We start from the raw sequence: 14,339 nt of genomic DNA, 5'->3' as shown, positions 1-14,339 counted from the left end.
ATATGAGAAAATTATAATTCTATTAATTTGTACTCGATGGCCAGCTAGTCAATAAATAGGTGGTGGCCCATGCAGAGCCTAAAGGCTCTGCTCCTACCACGGACACCTAGAACAATAGAGGGGTGACAAAAAGAGGTGAATCTGGAGCCCCTATGCTTCCAGAAAGGAGGCAATTCAAGAGGAGAGCTAATGGCTTGGGTTTTCTTATGATGTTTATCGGCCCACAGTTGACTTTTGATATATTTATTTTCCCATAAGGATTAGGGAGGCAAGAATTCCACTTAGGGATCCAACATTTTTATTGCCTCTTAGGAAGGCAAGGATCCAACTTAGGGCTCCAGCGTTTCGATCTCCATTTAGGGCAACAAGGATCCTCATTAAGGATCCAATATTTTGATCGCCTCCTAGGGGGCAAGGATCACTCTTAGGGATATAACATTATAATCGCCTCTTAGGGAAGAAAGCATCCCTTTTAGGTATCATATAGTTTGATCGCCTCTTAGGGAGGCAATGATTCCTCTTAGGGAATCCATCATTTTAATCACCTCTTAGGGCAACAAGGATCCCTCTTAAGGATCCATCAGTTTAATTTCCTCTTAGAGAGGAAAAGATTCCTCTTAGGGAATCCAACATTTAATCACCTCTTAGGGAGGGAAGGATCACTCTTAGGGATCCATAATTTTGATTGTCTCTTAGGGAGGCTAGGATCCCTATTAGGGAATCTGACGATTTGGTCACCTCTAAGTGATATCTTTCTCCGAGATTTTAGGATTCTTGCAAAAAGGGATTAGCCAGCAAACACAAATTCTATAAAATAATAAAATGAGGGTCATCATTAAAAACCTTCGTCATATGCAAGGCATAAAGGGAAAAGAGTGCACCCCTTAAAACAACATTTATTTACAAATGGAAAAGATGCAATACTCGCCTATCAAAATTAACAACAAAATAAATAAACTATGGCAAAGAAAGCAAACAAATGTCAGTAGGAAAAGTGGCGCTAGAGGGCATTCCTTATGGGATTTTATTCTTTTATTCCCTCACTGGTTGGAGGGGGAGCCTCCTCTCCTTTGCAAGCTTCTCCCGGCGACTTCATTCTTGAGCCCACTTTCCTAGCATTCGTGCCTAAAGTGTAGACACTTTCAACTTGAGGCTCTCTAGGTAGCACCTTATGGTGATTTCTTGATCTCCTTGAATAACTTCTACTCGCCCATCAAATAGTGGGTACTTCATGCATAAATACAAAGTGGACAAGGTGGCGCCCAACTAATTAAAATTTGTTTGCCCTATAATCATATTGTAAGAAGATGGGGCATCAATAACTAACTATCTAACCTTAATTTCTTTGCCTTGATCATGCTCTTGAAAGATGGACTTTAGCATGATGTAGCATTTCACTTGCACTTGCTCCACATAGAATCCAAATAACGAGCCCTTAAAAGGTTTTAAGTCCTCTGGGTCGAGGCAGAGTCTTTCAAACGCATCCCAATATAGAATATTTGCAGAACTTCCCTGGTCTACGAGTATAATATCATATATTCCCTTAAATGCTCAATTCGTTGTCAGTTGAGATCAATTGAGTTCCTGTGTACTTTATCTTTTGTCAGTTGGAACAACTAGAGCTCTTATGTGCTCTAAATGTTGTCAGTTGGGACCAATAGAGTAACCAGTGAACTCTGAAAAGATTAATTATTAATAAAAGAGACAGACCAATATTAATAAGTATAAGAGAGGATATTTTTGGTAACATTAATAATTGGTCAATTGGTACTGGAAGATAAAATATCAATTGAGATATTTTATATTACTACCTAATATTATTATTATTATTATTATTATTATTATTATTTATTATTATATATATATATATATATATATATATATATATATATATATATATATATATATATATATATATATATATATATATATATATATATATATATATATATATATATATATATTATGTTATATATTTGTGTGGTTATAAGAGAAAGAAGGAAAAGTGGATAAGAAGAAAAGAAAGAAAGAAAAACTAGTAAAGAAGGAAAGAAAAGAAAGAAGATAAGAAGAGAAGAAAAGAAGAAGAGAAGAAGAGGAAGGAAGGAAGAAGAAAAGAGAAAGAGGAGGAAGCCACCACCACCATCATCATGTCATCTTCACTATCACCTTCACCAAACTTCATCTTTATCTTCAAGGTGAGTTCTTAGTTAGTATATCATTAGGGGGGTAGGGGGGACTTTATAAATTTGGGGGTTAGGTTTTGTGTGTATTGCATAATCATGAACTTGATGAATCCATGATGAGCTTGTTGTTGTTCTTACTCTCACATGCTTGTATGTCTTAATCCCTAACCTTCACATGTTGTCTTAGTGTATCATGGTGTTGATACCTTATGGTTGTGGTTGTTCCTATTGTGAGTACAAATTGTTATGAATGCATATTGGTTGTTGTTGTTATGATTTTGTGTCAATGATTTTGGATATATTAAGGAATGATTATATGAGGAAAGGTGAAACTATGATGAGTGATTTTTGAGGAATTAATTAAGTGGTTGTGTTAGAGAATTTAAAGGAAGTTATGCAGGTTGGAAAAATGTAATAACGAAGGAGTTTTTGAGGAAAAAGGAAGAACCAATCGATTGGTCCTTGGGTACAATCAATTGGATGAACTTTCTGTTGTGAAGAAGTGGAATTTTTTAGGAATCAATCGATTGGTCCTTGGCATCAATCGATTGTTTAAACTTTCTGTTTTTGAAGAAGTTGGAATTTTTCACAGACCAATCGATTGGCCTTGGGAATCAATCGATTGATTCCTTTGTATTTTTGTGAGTATGGAGTTCCAACCAATCGATTGAGTGGGAGGACCTATGCTCCAGCTTGGCTTTTCTTTCATTGTCTCTCATCAACTTAACTTCTCAGAATACAAGACTCACTACTCAACAAAATGTGCGTTACTTTGTATCCATCTCAAGACAAGGAATCCATTACACATACTTGTGACCATAATGTTGTTATCACATACTTCTATTAATGCCAAGGTATAACTTCCTCCCCTCCACTACATACTCTAGAAATCTTCGATGCGAACAGTCATCAACTACACGCCCATAACTTAGCCTTAATAAATATGGATGATCCCATTGTACCTTTATCTAAAATGTACCCCATTACAACAGTTGTATTATAACATTCACACTGCTTCCACACTCTGTGTTCACTTATCTTTCTATGGTAATTCCCCCAGTTCCAATTACAAAACCATTCTACTAGAATTCCTTAAATCCAATTACTTATTATTTTCTTCAACACAAATCTCCTTCAACCCATCCTACTAGAGCTTCTGTTGTTATATAATGCTTATTCTCTGTTCGACACAAACTCTTATAATTGATCCTTAGGTAACTCAACATTCCATAACAGTTTCTTACCAACACTAAACCTTTGACGAGCTATCCTGAATCCGATCTCCCTTCTAAGTCTGAATGTACTTGATTTATCTTCTAACCTCCATTTGGTCTGTACCTGTTTCACTTGGAACTGGCAGCCATGTCCTCGAGTCTCTCCTTAGAATTTACCATTAGCTTAGGCTCCCAACAGAAATAAACATCCTTATCTCTCAAGTTCTCAACCACTTGCAAGGTACCATTCCAAATATATATACTCCATGAAGTACTCTCGTTCTTCCAAAATATTTTAGTGGCCTTAGAAACTGAAACACTGATACACTACCTCACTTCCAGATCTTATGACATATGTGCAACATAACCATCCTTTCTCCTTCACCATACGGAATTACTTACAATACTTATTCCATATCAGTGGGTATATCTTATTCCACTAGCAAATTCACTTATTCCTCAAAATTATGACAAACTCATCCGATAGAGTTCCTCAACTTCTCAACTCCGGTAACACTGCAGAATCGCTTGAATGATACACTACTCTTCAATTCCATAATACCCAAATCACAACTCCTCTGAAACTTCAACTGGGATATCCAGTTCTCCTTACTTTCTAACTCTTGGTTGGAGCCTACTCTCAAAGAATAAGTTCCACCCACACTTCGGAGTCCTCGTGGTCGCTCAACCATGATCCTACCTACCACGCACATAGCATTAGGTTGATCAGGCCCAATACTACATACAGTGATATTAAGAATCATGTTGGCCAAACACACATATGAGGCAGGAATAGATTTACTTATGATGTTTCAAGGCTAGGTCGAGAATCGACCTGCTCTGATACCAACTGTAACAACTCGTATAATATATATCTAGAATAATATCATACAAATGTTATTAATTGGTACTTATCCAACATAAGTTCCTAATGGCATCAATATATACACATGTCCAAACTAAAAATATCAATGGAACATGTTATACAATAGTGCCTAAACAATAAAAATATAAGAACTATATGCAATATCTTCATTGCACACAACTCCACAGCGGAAGATCAGAATAACTACGTCCCATGAAACATCCATAGACAGCTTCTCTTAGATTTAACCTGCAAGGAATACCTGAAAAATAACAACAATAATGGGATGAGATAATAATCTCAGTGAGTTCTCCTATCCTATGGGTCCACTCGGCTCTACAGGGTTCCTACTCGATTCTAACTCAAGTTTTCACCTTTCGTTACCTGTGCATCATTCGCACCTTGTAACTAAGACTTGAGTAACTACGGGATAATCACAATGTATGGAAACATGTCACTTGAGTACATCCACTCAACAAATCACTATTCAGATTCACGAAACATCGATCCCCAACCGGACCTGCGTCTAGGCCAAGGCTTGGTTCACACATGTCCGTATGATTCAACTTTCACGGTGGATATCAGGTTCCCGTATGGGACTCGAACCCGCTTTTAAGACCATCACTCGTATGGGACTCGAACCCACTTTGAGTATCTTTCACCGTATGGGACTCTAACCCACTTAGGTGTCCACCTCTCCCCCATGTCCACCATGGTTGGGGCTCAAACCCAATTGAGGCACGAACCACTGGTGCCACATCCCCACTTATCGATTTACCTAAGCCCTTGAAGTGGTATGTGCATAATCACAAATAATTTTTAATAAGTGATTAATTCTCAATAACCAATAGGACTTTCGGAGCAACGCTCCTCATCAAAATAGGACTTTTGGAACAAAAGTTCCTCACCAAAAACATGATTAAAAACCTTATAAAGATGAGTGATGAAACCTAGGAGAATAACTTAATAAATAACTTAGAAAGATAATCTAGGCTATGGAAATGAGTATACGGTGATGCTTGGACGTAACGGTACTTGCGTGTGTATCGTGGACAAGTATTCACTTGGTAAAAAATCAATATGATTTGTATGGAATATGTGTGATTTATGTATGAGAATGGATTATGTTATGATGCCATGAGAATTGATATGATATCATGAGAATTGTTTGATAATTTTGTGAGGAACTTTTGTTCCAAAAGTCCTATTTTTATGAGGAGCGTTGCTTCGAAAGTCCTATTGGTTATTGAGAATTAATCACTTATTAAAAATTATTTGTGATTGTGCACATACCACTTAAAGGGCTTAGATAAAGCGGTAAGTGGGGATGTGACACCAGTGATTCGTGCCTCAATTGGGTTTGAGCTCTAACCATGGTGGACATGGGGGAGAGGTGGACACCTAAGTGGGTTAGAGTCTCATACGGTGAAAGATACTCAAAGTGGGTTCGAGTCCCATATGAGTGATGGTTCTTAAAAATGGGTTTGAATCCCATAGGGGAACCTGATATCCACCGTGAAAGTCGAATCTTACGGACATGCGTGAACCAAGCCTTGGCCTAGACGTAGGTCCGGTTGGGGATCGATGTTTCGTGAATCCGAATAGTGATTTGTTGAGTGGATGCACTCAAGTGACATGTTTCCATAAATTGCGATTATCCCGTAGTTACTCAAGTCCTAGTTACAAGGTGCGAATGATGCACAGGTAACGGAAGGTGAAAACTTGAGTTAGAATCGAGTAGGAACCCTGTAGAGTCGAATGGACCCATAGGATAGGAGAACTCACTCAGATTATTATCTCATCCCATTATTGTTGTTATTTTTCAGGTATTCCTTGCAGGTTGAATCTAAGAGAAGTTGTCTATGGATGTTTCAAGGAACACAGTTATTCTGATCTTCCGCTGTGGAGTTGTGTGCAATGAAGATATTGCACATAGTTCTTAGATTTATATTGTTTAGGCACTATTGTATAACATGTTCCATTGATGTTTTTATTTTGGACATGTGTATATATTTATGCCATTAGGCACTTATGTTGGATCAGTACCAATTAATACCACTTGTATGATATTATTCTAGATATATATTATAAGGGTTGTTACAACGAGAACTCATTTGATCTCACATTCATCATATCTAACGGTAATTACCACGGGGTCATCATTGTGAGGGTGGATGCCCGCTACATCCTTCTCAGAGAAGGAAATTATGGCTTCTGGAGCCTTCGGCTTGCCCTCGCACTCAACATTGAGGAGGTTTTCTATATTCAGAATTTAGCGAGCATACATTCACCTGGCGAAGCTAGTTTCCCCGCATCCGGCAAATTCTCCTGCAATAGTATTAAGCATGTGGCACACGATTTTTCTGCCCTTGGCATGCCTCATTTGCCTTGCTAGGACCGAGGCTCCCTGCATCGTATCGCCCTCGAGAGCATGATTTGTCTGGTCCACGGGAGGAATCTTCAGTGGTAACAATCTTCAGTGTGATTCCCTTTAACTCTATGGACATACTTCTTGAGGTGTCCCTCCTGGATCAGCCTCTCGATCTCTTTCTTGAGTTGATAAAAATATTCAGTGTGATTCCCTTTAATTCTATGGAACTTTCCCCACCTACTTGGTTCAGGACCTATCAAATTTGTTTTTGGAGCTGGAGGTGTGGGATGTTGTGCAGGTGAAGAACCTCGCGCCAGATCAGTTCATAGTGATTTTTCAAAGGCGTGAAGCTTTTCATCGTCTTGGCTACTCTCTTGAATGCAGTCTTGTCTTTGATGGGATAGTTACAATTACTCTTCCTCTAGTAGTACGAACCTTCGGTGTTGAGAACATACTCATTGACATCTCACGCATTCTTCTCTGTGTTCCTATGACGGTTGGCAAAGAACTGGTGTATAAGTTTCTTCACCAGTTCTTGATAACTAGCGATGGAGGTTTGAGGTAGACCTAAATACCATCGCAAGGTTGCATCCCTGAAGGTTCTAGATAGCAATTTTCACTTCAGGGAGTCAGTTGTTCCAATGATGATCATTTGTGTGTAGATGGAGGCGATGTATTCATAAAGATCACAATGTCCATCAAACTTGACCAGAGAGGGAGGTTTGAATCCTTCAAGAACATACGCTTCCCATATCTCGTCTCATAGTGGTTAAGGTTTCAACACTTCCATCTCCTCTATGGGATTGAACTCTTGTGGGCGCTTTCTCAAATTGTAGACGGTGTCCTCCAATGTTTAATTCTGACGATGTAGTTCGTTCATGGTGGCATGCATCTCCGCCAGGGCGTTGGTATCACTGCTGCCACTAGTATCCTCCAGTGTAGTAGAGGGTAGCAGTGAGTACGGTGATTGTAATAAAGAAGGTATGGCCCAGGTTAATTTTACGAGGGCCCATTATGGGTGCCATTGTACTGCTCAAAATGTATAGGTGTATGTGGTATCCCTACAAGGGCAGGGGATACTCAGAGGCCTTAGTAGATTTATAACAATTTAGAGTGGTTAGGATTTGTCCTCTGCGGCGAGAAGTCCTGTATGGTGGTACTACAGTGTTTACGATGATTTAGAGTGTGAGAGAATTCTTTACCTTGAATTAATTTTTAATGATAGCAAATTGTGTGATCATCATCCAAATGTTGGTTGTGCATTGCATTACATGATACATTTGTGTTTTTATTATGTCTTTCATCCCACTCTATTGTTGCATAACTGTACATATAAACCTACATTGATACTTCCCTTAAAATAACAATTAAAATGCATTTTATGTCAGTATGCATCAATACATAAGCCTCTGCATCGATACATACAGCAAGTGATAAATCACAAAACCTTTTTGTTCAGTATGCATCGATGCATACGAGTCATGCATCAATACATGGAAGGCTAAAGACTCTATGCATCGATCCACACTATCCCTGCATCGACACATGACCAATTGAAACAACCTGTGTATCAATACATGCGCATTAGGCATCGATACATACTAGTGAAATAATCACATGCATCGATACATACGAATTATGCATCGATACATGATTAATAAATTTCACCAAAAATTCACATATCTTACAGTATGCATCGATACACACTCTTATGCATCAATACATAAAGTTGTTTTATGTTATAACAGTAACTGTTTTGCAGCATATATAAGACAGGTTATGACAGCAGTGAAAATTACGAATTCATTGAGGGAAAACAATTGAACACAAGATCAAAAGCAGTGTTGGAGCAATTGTTTGAGAGCAATTAGAAACCTGAAAGAGACTTCATCTTCTTCATCTTCTCAATCACTTTTCTTCAAGAACATTTACACATAACCATTCTTGTTCTTTGGATTAAAGAAGCATCGAGATAACGTTCAGTGGTACGATCAAGGATCTAGATGTGGTTTGCAGTGGAACGATCGAGGATCTAGCTGAGTTGAAGATTGAAGGGGGTTTCTAGGAAAAACCTACTGGTTTGTCCTTCAAGAACTGGAGTGTTCTTGAGGGTTTGGGAGTCACGTTTGCAGAACATATTCAGCCGCAGCGTTGCGTTTGGAGATCGGGGGATTTCGCAAGCAGGTCGTGGAACCGGTGAATTGTTTGCAATTTCGTGCAGGAAAATCTTGATCGTGCTCAGATCAAGTGAAGGTTCATACAAGAAGAGGTTCTTAGAGTTTAGAATTCTGTCTTTGTATCATAACCTTGTATCAACGGATTCGGCAAAAATTGATAATCAAAGTTCTCAATTTCATTTGAAATTGAGAGGGAGACGTACCCACACGCGAGGACGACGTGGGGAACTTCCTTACCAAATCTCTGCGTATCGTATTCTTACCTTACTCCTCTTTACGTTTTAAAACTGTTTTCGCAATTTCAGTTAGTGTGTGGTGATTGTTCCTGTTGCAAGACAGCAGTGGCAAGAAAACTTTTAATCAAACTCCATTGTTGTTTATCATCGATCACATACACACCAACTGTTTGACAAAACGGTTAGCTAGATTTTATTCATTGGAAATAGACTTTAATGATAAGTGCATTCAATTAGTTAAAATTCTGGTGTAAATTGTTTCTGTCATTCTCATTAAAATCCAGCGTTAAACTTGCGTGTCCGGCTTTCTAGTAGCGGTTCAGAATAGACGGAAGTCGATTCGGGACTGATTTTTCCACCAACTTTGAAACCTCTGATAAAACTTTAAATCCGTTAAATTTCAAAGAGGTGATCTATTCACCCCCCCTCTCGATCACTAGCCACACCGTCTAACAAGTGGTATCAGAGCGCCGGTTCGCTGGTGCTCTGTGGCTGCCTGTAACAGTATGGATTCTGAACCAAAGGGGGCGTATAATAGAGCGCCTATTTTCAACGGTGAAAATTACGGCTACTGGAAAGACTGCATGCGAGTTCATATAAATTCTGTGGATAGGCTAGTATGGGCTGCCATTGAAAACGGTCTATTTCAAATTACTATGACTAATGCAGCTGGCGCCATAGTACCTAAACCAGAAGATGATTGGAATGAGAAAGATGAGAAAAAGTGGTCGTGTGATTGGAGAGCTCGAAACATGTTAATTTCAGCACTTGGTGTTGATGAGTATTATCGAGTATCCCATTGCACGACAGCTAAAGAAATGTGGGACGCTTTAGAAGTTGCCCATGAGGGTACTACTGAAGTAAAACAGTCCCGCATTAACACACTCAATCAAGAGTTTGAGCTCTTTCGCATGAAACAAGGAGAATCCATCTCCGACATGCAAAAGAGATTCACTCATCTAACTAACCGATTGAATGCTCTTGGAAAACCTATTTCCAATGAAATTGCTACTAATAAAATTCTCAGGTGTCTTAGCAGGGAGTGGCAACCTAAAGTAACAGCAATCAAGGAAGCCAACGATCTAACAAGACTTACTATTACAACTTTGTTTGGAAAGCTGGAAGAACATCAGCAAGCATTGGAAAGTCTTGAAAAATATGAGAACAAAAGTAAGAAGGAAAAGGAGAAGAAAAGAGACAAAGAGGGAGAGAAGAAGCCAATAGCTCTTGTGGCCTCTAGCTCTAAGTCCTCACGAAAAGAGCAAAGCGACAATGATTCAAGTAGTGACAAAGACTCGGATGATGAGGAAATGGGACTGTTTGTAAGGAGATACAATAGATTCATTCGAAAGAATGGAGTCAAGCATTCCGACAAAAATCTCATGAAGTTTCGAAAACAATCTACAAATTCGAAACAAGAAGAGAACAAGAAGAGTAGAGGAAGAGGATCCTGTTTTAATTGTGGTAAATCTGGACATTATAAAACGGATTGCCCTATAAAGTATAAGGATCAAAGAAAGGATTCACCAAAAGGGTACAGCAAACAAAGAAGAGCGTACATTGCATGGGAAAGTGATAGCGATTCATCAAGCACACAAAGCTCAAGTGATGATGATGAAGCAGCAAATCTGTGCCTTATGGCTCACACAAAAAATCTGTCCTACCACAAGAAGAAAAACAATGACAAAAAGGTAAAACAAGCCTACTACAATAATTTCTCTTCTATGTCTTTTTTGGAACTAAAAATAGCTTTTGAAAAACTGCATAACGAAGCTGTAGATGCTTTTAAAAGACTATCTTCCGACAAACATATTTTTTCATTTTTGGAAGGTAAAGTAAACAAAGCTGAAATTGAGTTTGAAGCGTTGAAAGCTAGTATTGCAGAAAATTCAAAAATTATTGACATTGACGGATGTAGTAGAGTTAGGTATTGTGACGCTTGTTATATTTGGCAAAAAGAGGTAAACACTCTTAAGGTCAAATTAGAGAAAGCGCTACAACCTAAAGTTACTTATGCCGTTGACCCCAAGTTATTTAAGAAGTCATTGAATCCTCCATATGCAAAATACTCTTTTATTCTAAAGGATTCAATGAACAAGAAACAACAAACACATCATCATGGTTTATGTCATTATTGTTGCCATGCTGGCCATACCATTGAGAAATGCAAATTTAGGAGATTTCTTGTCCCTAAAGGCATTTATCAATGGAAGCCAAAAGGCAACCATGTTAGCACTTACCCACTTGGACCCAATGAAAATTGGGTACCAACTTCTCTCTTTTGATGTTGTAGGATGAGTTCCTTGCCTCCGCAGATAGAAGGTGGTTTCTTGACAGCGGCTGCTCGAGGCACATGACCGGTGACATATCGCTCTTTATAGACTTCAAGGCAAAGAAAAAGGGATATGTTACTTATGGAGACAACAACAAAGGAGCTATACTCGGCAAAGGTAGTGTAGGTAATCCCTCCACCACTACTATTTCAAATGTCCATTTAGTTGAGGGACTTAAACACAATTTGTTAAGCATAAGTCAACTATGCAACATGGGCTATAAAGTGTCGTTTACAAAAACTTGCTGCATAATTGAACATGTTGAACAAAACATTGTGTTTAAGGGTGTAAGAGTAAACAATATCTATGTGCTGGACTTGTTTGATGTACCTTTAACAAATACTAAATGTCTAGTCACCTTGAATGATGATTCTTGGCTTTGGCATAGACGTTTAGCGCATGTTAACTTCGATTTGCTAAATAAGGTTGTATCTAAGGATCTAGTAGTCGGTCTACCAAAAATAAAATTTTCAAAAGACCACCTATGTGACGCGTGCCAAATGGGAAAGCAAACAAGGGTGTCTTTTAAATCTAAAAATGTAATTTCAACTTCACGACCCCTTAAGCTTCTCCATATGGACCTCTTTGGACCTTCTAGGACAAAGAGCCTAGGTGGAAATTACTATGGCTTTGTAATAGTTGATGACTACTCTAGATTCACTTCGACTATATTCCTTCATAGCAAAGATGAAACTTATTCTGCTTTTAAAAATTTTGCAAATCTGTCCCAAAACAAAATGAATTCCAAAATAGTTACAATTCGTAGCGATCATGGTGGTGAGTTTCAAAATTATCACTTTGAGAAGTTTTGTGACAAGTATGGTATTGAGCATAACTTTTCAGCCCCTCGCACTCCACAACAAAATGGCGTTGTGGAGCGTAAAAATCGTGTTTTAGAGGAGTTGGCAAGAACAATGCTTAATGAGGGTGGATTACCAAAATACTTTTGGGCTGATGCTGTCAGCACAGCCTGTTATGTTCTAAACAGAATCTCAATTCGCCCTATTTTAAACAAAACTCCTTATGAACTTTTGAAAGGAAGAAAACCAAACTTGTCACATCTTCACGTATTCGGTTGTAAATGTTTTGTTTTGAATAACGGTAAGGAAAACATTGGGAAGTTTGATGCAAAAGCAGATGAAGGTATCTTTCTTGGTTACTCACTGTCAAGTAAAGCATATAGAGTGTATAATAAGCGTTTACTTACTGTTGAAGAATCTGTTCATGTTTCTTTTGATGAGTCTTATCCGAAAAATGTCGGAAAAGGTATTTCTTTTGATGACGCAGGTGTATCTACAGAAGACATACTCAAGGAAGCTGTTGAGGAAACTGATCAGTCCAAAATACCTGCCCATGAGCAGGAGGAAGATACTAGTCATGAAGAAATTGAGGAAGAAAAGACAGCTGAAGTGAACGATCTTCCAACAGCTTGGAGATCCTCAAAAGACCATCCCATTGACAACATCTTGGGAGACATTTCAAAGGGAGTAATGACTCGCTCTAAGATAAGTAATTTTTGTTCTCACTTCGCGTTTGTTTCACAAGTAGAACCTAAGAATGCCAAAGAGGCCTTGATTGATGAATTTTGGCTAATGGCCATGCAAGAAGAGCTTAATCAATTTAAAAGAAATGACGTTTGGGAACTTGTCCCTCGTCCGCGAGATCATCATATCATAGGCACTAAGTGGGTTTTTAGGAACAAGCTTGATGAAAACGGAGTGATTACTAGGAACAAGGCACGTTTAGTAGCACAAGGGTATAACCAAGAGGAGGGCATAGACTATGAGGAAACTTATGCTCCAGTTGCTCGCCTTGAAGCTATACGTCTTTTGCTTGCCTATGCGTGTTCTAAGGATTTTAAGCTTTACCAAATAGACGTAAAGAGTGCCTTTCTCAATGGTGTCATAAATGAAGAAGTATATGTTTCACAACCTCCCGGTTTTGAAAATGCTGAAAATCCAGATCATGTTTACAAATTAAAACGAGCTTTGTATGGTCTTAAACAAGCCCCTCGGGTTTGGTATGAAAGGCTTAGCAAATTCCTGATTGATCATGGATATTCAAGAGGTAAAGTGGACAATACTCTCTTTATTAAACACAAAGGGAAGCACATTCTTTTAGTTCAAGTTTATGTCGACGATATTATATTTGGTTCAACTAACATACACTTGGTCGAAGAATTTTCTAAGGTTATGCAGGGTGAATTTGAGATGAGTCTAATGGGGGAGCTGAACTACTTCTTAGGACTGCAAATAAAGCAACTTGATGAGGGTACAGCAGTATGTCAAACAAAATACTGCAGAGAACTACTCAAGCGCTTTGGAATGAATGACTCAAAATCAATCGACACCCCAATGCCTACCAACGGAAATCTAGATAAGGATGAGCACGGTAAGTGTGTAGATGTCAAAAGGTTCAGACGTATGATTGGATCTCTCTTGTATCTTTCTGCTTCTAGACCTGACATCATGTTTAGTGTTTGTATGTGTGCACGCTATCAATCAAATCCTAAGGAATCGCACCTAAAAGCGGTGAAGCGCATATTTAGATATCTTCACGGAACACCTAAATATGGGCTTTGGTATTCCAAAGGAAGTGATTGTAGCTTAGTAGGGTACTCCGATTCTGATTTTGCTGGCTGCAAATCAGATAGGAAAAGCACAAGTGGTACATGTCACCTGTTTTCAAACTCCTTGGTCAGTTGGCATAGCAAAAAGTAAGTTTCTGTGGCTTTGTCAACTGCAGAGGCAGAATACGTTGCAGCCGGTAGTTGTTGCGCTCAGATTTTATGGCTGAAACAGCAACTACAAGACTTCAACATTCAACTCAAACGTATTCCTATCAAATGTGACAACACTAGTGCCATAAACCTTACTAAAAACCCTGTTTTACACTCACACACTAAACACATAGAGATTAGACATCATTTCCTTCGTGATCATGTTGAAAAAGAAGAC

The sequence above is a fragment of the Lathyrus oleraceus genome, chromosome 7 (assembly GCF_024323335.1).
Source record: "Lathyrus oleraceus cultivar Zhongwan6 chromosome 7, CAAS_Psat_ZW6_1.0, whole genome shotgun sequence".
In the NCBI taxonomy this organism is placed as follows: domain Eukaryota; kingdom Viridiplantae; phylum Streptophyta; class Magnoliopsida; order Fabales; family Fabaceae; genus Lathyrus; species Lathyrus oleraceus.
The sequence above is the reverse complement of the archived record's forward strand: the minus strand, read 5'-3'. Positions refer to the sequence as shown.